Below are 8,223 nucleotides of genomic sequence, written 5' to 3'. Positions count from 1 at the left end.
CCCTTTCTTAAGATGTTGGTAGTAGGGAGCACCACTGCTGAGAAGTTGGCTTTGAAGCACATTTATAAGTTGAAAGCATTCTATAACCCTGTACCACCTTCACAGTGTGTGGCACCTTCCATTGCAATACTGCTCCAACCTTACGTTAGTCTATAGTTTTTTCCTTTGGTTTTAGAATTAACCTGAGAAACTCTACTTCCATAACATGGAAAGGACATTAATCCCGTTTAGCAAACGCACTGTAATTTCAGATTTGGTTAAGAAAAACCCTCACGTACTTAACAATGTTCTTCCAGAGTATATCATTAATGTAAGCCATAGCGCACACATACAGGTATTATGTCAATACCTCATTCATGATGTAATTAAAGGTGCAAAGTGCATTGTAGAGTCTGAATGGCATGACCCTTTGAGCCAAATACTCACTTAAAAGGCCATCTTCCACTTATCATCAGCTTTCACCCTTGTGATGTGGTAAGTTCCTCAAAGGTCAAGGTTTATGTAGACTACAGTGACCTTCACTCGGTCAAATAATATTGATATCAGTGTTATTGGGTATCAATTTTCTGATACTTATCTTATTTAATGTGTGGTATGGTATGGTCCAGCTCTTATTAATAACAAACATATCACCTCTAACTGGAGGCATCATGGCACTTAGTGGACCTAAGGGACCCAAGCAGAAAAAAAGAGTGACCCTCCCTCCCCTACCAACCATCCACAACTCACAGATATAAGAAAGTCTTTATTTTATGGCAGAAGTCTAGCTGCCCTTCGATCCCACTAATTGGTAGAGAATTCTACAATCGTGCTACCTAAATAGAAAAAGAGCAACCTTCCTATTTCACCCATCAAAAAGTGGGCACAACAAGTAAGTTGATGGAAGCAGAGCACAGACTTCTCCCTGGAACGTGACAGCAGAGTTTAAAATAGATAAAATTGGCTGGTTGACTATACAGTGCATGATGCACAGCGTCTATAACTTTATCCGACTCTCCACCGGCAACCAGTGAAGATCTCTCAAAATTGGTGAGATATGCTCTCTCTGCCCAGCTTTCACCAGTACCCTGGCAACTGAATTTTGTATTCTTTGGAGAGGGATGATAGCCACTTTTGTGAGGCCAAGATATAGGGTGGCACAAAAGTCATGTTAGCTAGAGATAAAAGCATTTGCAATTTGAATGTCATGCATAAAACCAAAAAACTCTAACAGATGTTCAAGGGACCATAGCTACTTAATCTGGATAAAAGAACATCATGGTCTACTGTGTCAAAAGCCGCTGATAAATCCAGTAGAATAAGGACCCCAACACCACCAGAAACAACTGCCCATCTTACATCATCTACTGAATCCAAAACAACTAATTCTGTACTGTAGCCAGGTCTAAAACATGTCTGGGCCATGTCCAGACATTCTTGTGCATTTGTAGTATTTCTGCACCAAGACTTTCCATTAGTTTGCTGACATGAGGGAGAAGTGAAATGGGTCTATAATTAGCACAACAAGAAGTGCCCAAAGAGGCTTTCTTCAGGACGGGAGTCACGGCAGCCTTTTATGAATAGCTGGAACTCTGCTGAACTCAAAGCAGCTAGTCATGATTTGACACAGCTCCTGCACAAACACTTCACAGACTGCTTTTAACATCCTTGCTGGAGAGGGATCATAAATAGACCGTCAGGGTCTACGTTTCACCATAACCTCCAAAAGGTCTGCTCTGCTGATCTGAGAGAAAGGTTGTAAATAGAACCCCAGCAGTTGGAAGTTCCAACATCACTGCCGGATTATCCCAGTGCTGAGACTTAGAATCTAATTCTTGAACTTTTTCTTGGATCTTATTTATTGTATCCAAGTAGAATTAACTCGGTTCTTTACATAAATGTTGAGAAGGTGTCATGGTATTTTTGATAGGCACCAGGTCACGCAACTCATTAAAAGTGTCCTGAGTTATATTTGGACTTGATAAAATCTGGTTCAGTAATAACCCTTCTTTGCTTTCCTAACCTTGTTTTTAAATTAGAATAAGGGCTGTTTATATACTATTATAGAATGTTCCTCCTTAATTTTCAGCCACATTCTCTCTGCCGCCCCAACTTTCTGTTTTTCCTCTCTCAATAAACAGGCAAACAATTTCTTCTTCTTTGCTTTATTTTTCTTTTTCTTCAGTGAGCCCGGTGCCAACTTCTCCACCGCCTTCAAGAGTTTGTCATAAAACATCTCCAATAAAACACTGGGTTCTACTGAGGAGACTACTGGATTTACCTCATCAAAAAATGATCTAAGCTTATCTGTGTCTATATTATTCCAGTTGTGGAATTCATCCACCTCCCCTCCATCCTGATTAAGGTGTGGGGTGGAACTCCATTTGTATTGTGAAAAAAAATCCCTGCATGGTCGGACCATAGGTCCATTCTAGGGAGGGACACCAGTACCGAATTAGAATTGTCAAAAATACAATCAAACTTTTGACCAGCTAAATTAGTTGGTCCCACTACCTATTGAACCAACCCCTAAGTGCCCAAACAAGCCTGTGCTAGTACATTTTCCCCATACTCAACCCAATAAAGTCTCCCAGCACAATCAGCCTCGGGCATAGTGGAATTACTTGAGCTACCACATCCACTAACTCCATTTGGAACTGATTATCTGACTGAGGTGGATGGTATACCAATAAGAGGTCCACCAAAGAGAAAGCAGTAGCCACACATTTTACATGTAAAGGTTCTGAGCCCTTAATACTTATAATTTTCTTATCCAACATTTAAAGACATGCTCTGAAAATTATTTGAACACCCCCACTGAAATTTGAGGGGCGCTTAAAGACCATTGCAGAATATACCGGAGGCACTATGTTATTCCGGCCCGCCATCGTGTGGTGCCTACACCACGTTTCTGTGATGCAAAGCACATCCAAATTCAGATCTTCAATGAAATCATGTCAAAAAAACTCTTTTTAACCACTAACCACGTGTGTAACTGAAATTCTCTAATCATCCCTGGAGAGGTGACCTCCTGCTCCCAGGGACCGGTGGTAGTTCATTTAAGTTCACAAGTCACCATCCTTTCTTGAAAGAAAAACAATGGGGAGGCCATGGTAGAGTTCGAAGGGTGGATGAAACCATTCTGCAAGTATTGATCAAGGGATTTTCGCATCTGTTTAATATATAGTTCAGTCAAAGCATACATTCTGCTGCAAGGCACTTGGTCTCCGGACATCAAGTCTATTTGTTAGTTATATGGCTGATGGGGCAGTGGGGTGTTCACCATATTCTTCTAGTTCTTAAATATTTTGGCATTAAAGAGGTTGAAATGTATTTTTATGACTGGTCATCTTTCTTTCTACATACCATTGACCTTGAAGAGATCCTTAAATTATGAGCTGTGTGAAATTCATACATTTGCTACATTGAGGTGGGGCCGGAGCATATAGTCCCCTACTCCTCCGCTGCCACTCCTTGCAGCAAATCAGCCAGTTTCTACACCCTCACTGAATTTTAGGGTTTAGATGCTTGAGTCCTCGTGGAAATCTTCCTGGATTTTGCACTGTCGATCCACAGAGAATTCCCACTTCATTAGCCATTATTGATGGAATGCTGGTTAGTTCTATTTCCTCCACTTAGTAATATGCTTCATTTCAATGGTCGCTACGTCAGATCTGAAGACATAGGGCCTCATTACACAGATGGCGGTGAACCATGGCGCTATTAGCGCCATGGTTCATGCCGGTAAAATACCGGCACCGCCTTGGTGGAAAGGGGAATTACCGCCCCATTCCAACGTTTGCGGGGCGGTAATTCCCCCTTCCACCATTGCCCTTCCCCATTCCCATTTTTTCCCCATAGGGCTCTATGGGAATGGGGAAGGCGCTAATTACGGTACCGCAAATTGCAGTACCGTAATTAGCTCCACTGGTCCCTTTGCGGGTTGGTTTTTAATGCCTGCAAAAAGCAGGCATTAAAGCTCGTAGTAAGGCGGTAAGGATTTACTGGTACTGGTAAAATACCGGTACCGGTAAACCCTTACCGTCATCCGTGTAATGAGGCCCATAGACGTGTAAATGTGTAGCTGAAGCTTTCGGCGGCTGGCCTCAGGCCCAGGGTTTTTGGGGGTTGACCCAAGCAGCACCTCTGCCGCGGCCAAGTGTGTGCTGCCCCGATCTTTGCATAAGCCTGCCTGGGGAGAGGTTGCCTCCTGGATGCTGTTGCAATGCCTGCGTTCCTGGGCCATCCTGAGCAGGCAACCTTGGGACACCACAGACAGCCACAAGCAGCACGGCCAGCTGCCTACGGGTAGGCGAAGGTGCATCTGTTTTTTAGGCCACGGCCATCACCACCGCCACTGGGGCCCGCCGGGTGCATGGCCCTCCCAAGGAGGACTGGACGTGCCAACAACAAGCCTCTGTGTCGGGTCCTGAGATCCAGTGATGGTGCTGATCGTGATCGATCATAGGGGGATGAAGGGAATGGGGTCCCTGTGATGTCCCCAGCTATGCACTAGGGTGGTCCCTGGGATGATTGATGTTCAAGCAACCCTCAGACCGGCGTAGCCCAGAGAGTACCTCAGGGCCGCAAGTGGATGCAAAGTGTTGATGATCAATGTGTCCTGTAATTCACACTGATTCTTGCAACTAGCTGTGTTCTTCATTGACGCACAAGCCGAGTGATCCAATGTTAAGAGTCACAGGTGACTTTATTTACTGGATTTCAGCCCGAAACTTGCCGGTACAGGACATGCTGGGGGGAGGTAGCACTGCCATTCCCACCCATGTAGGCCCTTGGGAGTTGGTCAAGACCATTAGAGTTTCAAACAAATGATCTCCAGATGCTCAGCCCGGGAGGCCCACCCACCACCTCCTGCAGCATTGCGACATGTCTTCCCACAGTAATGGTGGCAGGCGGCTCTGCCTCCGGCCCAACCGGCCAATCCTCTCCTCCTTCCTTGACTGTGACCTTCTGATCCACATTTGGGAGGGCAGAGAGGAGGATGGAGGGTGGGGGTCAGTTGGGATCGCTAGAGTCTTCAAACCCCAACCCGGATGCACAGGCTGATTTCCAGGTACAAGAGATAAGGTCTCCTTGCTGTACCGGCAAGCCTGCCCATCGCTAACCCACAGTGTTTGGCGGCAGGAACCTTGATGTCCATCCATCGAGTAGGCTCTGCTGTGCCATAACTCGGAGATCATCTTGGTAGGCCGGGCCCCCCACTACCTGGTGAGGCATCCGTCGAGAATATCCATGCTTCCATCAGATCCCGGCTACCCCCACTTAGGACTACCCTTCCGACTCAGGTGCCCCCCAGCAAAACCCACCCATTGGCAGGTCGGAGAGAGGAGCATGCCCGGCCAGCACAGTGGCTCAGGGGTCCACTCAGAGAGGAGGGGTCTACTCAGGGCCCCATCTCCGGTGCATGTTTGCTGATTTCCCAGCAGGTCAACCCAACCCTGCCAGGCACCCTTGTCTGTCTGATGGGTCGTGGAACCCTGCAATGGAAGGGGTCCTGCTCCCTGGCATCTGGTCCCCCACGGACCCTGGCTGGACCATAGGACGAGGAGTGCCCCATGCTGTGGGTGTGCGCATCTGGGATGCAACCCAGGTCGGGCCTGCGGTTCTCCCAACAGCCGCTCCGCTGTTCATGATCCTTCCTCAGGTTCACCTACAAAAACCTTGTTATGACTTTTACTTCCTCAAGATATTCAAGTTTGATGGTCTTCTTGGTGCTCTGCCAGGGCTGTTGCTGACCCAGACAGGGTGGATCCGAGGCTCTCACTGAACCATCCAATCGGTAGTAGCAATAGGCGGTGTGTACAGAGGGCTGTAAGAGGATTCAATTCAACACTACAGCTAAGTCAACGCCTAGTCTAGAATACTGAATGAAAACCCTTATTGATATATCTTTATGTCCAGTTCATGCGTTCTGGATGACTACCCCGATATAACACCACTCTCTTGGAATCCCCCTGACCCCACTGAGCCAAGAAGTAGTTCTGTTTTGCAAGTTAAAAGGTTTATTTGATAATTTAAACAATAGATATATAGATCACACTTTATAATAATTTCATAATTGAATATGACACTTAATCTGAGCAGTAATCAATAATGGATAGTCTGGCACTGGCACACTTGTGAATAGGAACAGAAGAATAAGGTGGTAGAGAATGCTTTATATAAGTTCAGATAGATGCAATGTTGAATGAAAATGCAGTACAGAAAATACTCAATATGATTTCAACAAAACAATGTAATCACTTTTCTCTGGCAATTCACTCCCCCCTTTTATGTGGTAAATTCGCGAGTGCGTTTTTCGCGATTGCGGCAAATTTATAGAGAATAGGAATGCGCTTCTAGGTTCGTTGAAAAGCCAAGATTCCCAGCTTTCAGAGGAAAGTTACTGCAAGTCTCTAAGACAAACGGTCACGGAGATATGAGCGATATGGTAAAGGTCGTTTTTCAGATTTGAAATTTTAAAAGTTCAAAGTGACAAGTGACAGCTAGCAACTAGAAATGACAGGTGACAGCTTTGCAAATGACAGGTGACAGTTAGGAGGCAGTTCTACTTAGATTAAAATAGCTTGGATTAGATTATTTTAACTAAGAGATTGGTTCTGCACAGTTCTGCTAGGTACTCACAATATATTTAGAAATAGAATGGGCCTGCCACGGATCTGGTCAGGTTTTCTTCACTCGCCACGGACAGTCTCTGCGCACAGCGTCGGGGTCAGCTGTACTCTGCTGGTCTGGTCTGGGTCTCTGGTTCTGATCAGGTCTGTGGGTCCGGATGCAGCGGTCTCCGGTTCAGCTGGTCTCTCTCTGGATACAACACTGCTCGCTGGCAAATGGCAAGAGTTCTTGCAAAGAATTCAAACAGCTCGCCTGGCTGTGATAATGGCAATGATTTGAGGCCTGCTAAAGAGGGATTTAGCTTGTAGTTGACCTCTCTGCTACAAATTCTGAAGTAAAGTCTTGGTCTCTGAAGGTGGATAGATTGAAGTCTCTATGTTGGCTCTCTGGAGGTTGATGGAGGTAAAGTATGGATTTTCCCGGCAGAGCGTCCCGCAGCAGATGGAATTGACTGTCCCTATCTGTCCTGACTGTCTGCTTTTATGTGTTTTGAAAGTGGGTGGAAAGGCTAGCTTCCTAGGCCCTACCCCTCTCCACTTGTCATTGGCCACTTCATCCTCTTCCCCTTGATGGGGGGAATGAAATGAAGTGTCATCATGATGAGGTCTGTTTATGATACAGAGAACCCACCCCTGTCAACTTTACACACAATCTATATTTGCTCAAAAAGACATATTTCATAGATACACAGTGGTTTGAAATTACATGCACCCATCATGCATTTACTGAGGGTAGCCCCTGTTCAAACTCTGCTCTTCCTGGGGGCTTGCATTCAGAAATGGCAATATTTTGTGCTTTTTAGTGGTTTTGCAACATCAGATTTTTCTCCAGATTTGTACACATGTACACGGCCTGTCCATACATACTCCAGTAAATTAACATGTCTCTAGCTTAAACACAGAGTCTGTAGTATACATAAATAGCAGGGTTTTGCCCCAGAACATCACACAAATTGGAGTTTGGGCTTGAATTGAAGGTACATTTTTTAAATTAAGGCTCTTAAAGTTATACATTTCTGTCATTTGATTACAAAGAGTTATCAGTGTTTCTGTAAAATATATATTTTGCTTTCAATTCAGTTCTCAGAGTGTTGGAGTCCGCCTCCAAGACTTGGGTGGGTCAGTCACATGTGTCTTCTGGCAGGCAGGCCTTTGTTGACAGGAAACAGTCAAAATCAACATATCCTATTCAATTGCAAGAGCCTATTGTGTGGTCTCCAGGAGGCTCCCAGCAAGTCTGCCTTCTATCAATCAAGAGGTCATGTGAGATTCTAACTCCTGGTGTGAATCTCTGGAGGTGAGAGGGTTTCCCAGGCTTCAGGCATCTGGGAACAGCAGGTGGCTAATTTTTAATTAAAATGCAGCCTTTGAAGTCAGCTGAGTCAAATCCCTTTGTCAGCAACTGCACTCAGTTCTCCTGTCAGAGTTTAGACCGCTAGCGCCGCCTTGAGGATTTTGTTGGTACTGCATGCAATTTTGGGATCTTTCTTGGATTAATGCATTCTAAACAGGAATGGTTCTTACATGGTAGTAAATCCTTGCTTAACATTGTTTTGATGGGGCTCCTTACAGTAAAATGGTTATGTGGAACCCCACAAAAGGGTTGAAT

At 45.2% G+C, this 8,223-nt stretch overlaps 1 pseudogene; it reads right to left on the bottom strand.

Annotated features, from left to right (window-relative positions):
- Positions 1-4,524: 4,524 nt before the first annotated feature.
- Positions 4,525-4,677, bottom strand: LOC138499431 (5.8S ribosomal RNA; annotated as a pseudogene).
- Positions 4,678-8,223: the final 3,546 nt, after the last annotated feature.

Source organism: Ambystoma mexicanum, chromosome 5q (assembly GCF_040938575.1).
Source record: "Ambystoma mexicanum isolate Mex_15411 chromosome 5q, UKY_AmexF1_1, whole genome shotgun sequence".
Taxonomy (NCBI): Eukaryota; Metazoa; Chordata; class Amphibia; order Caudata; family Ambystomatidae; genus Ambystoma; species Ambystoma mexicanum.
This window is presented reverse-complemented; position numbering and strand designations above follow the sequence as displayed.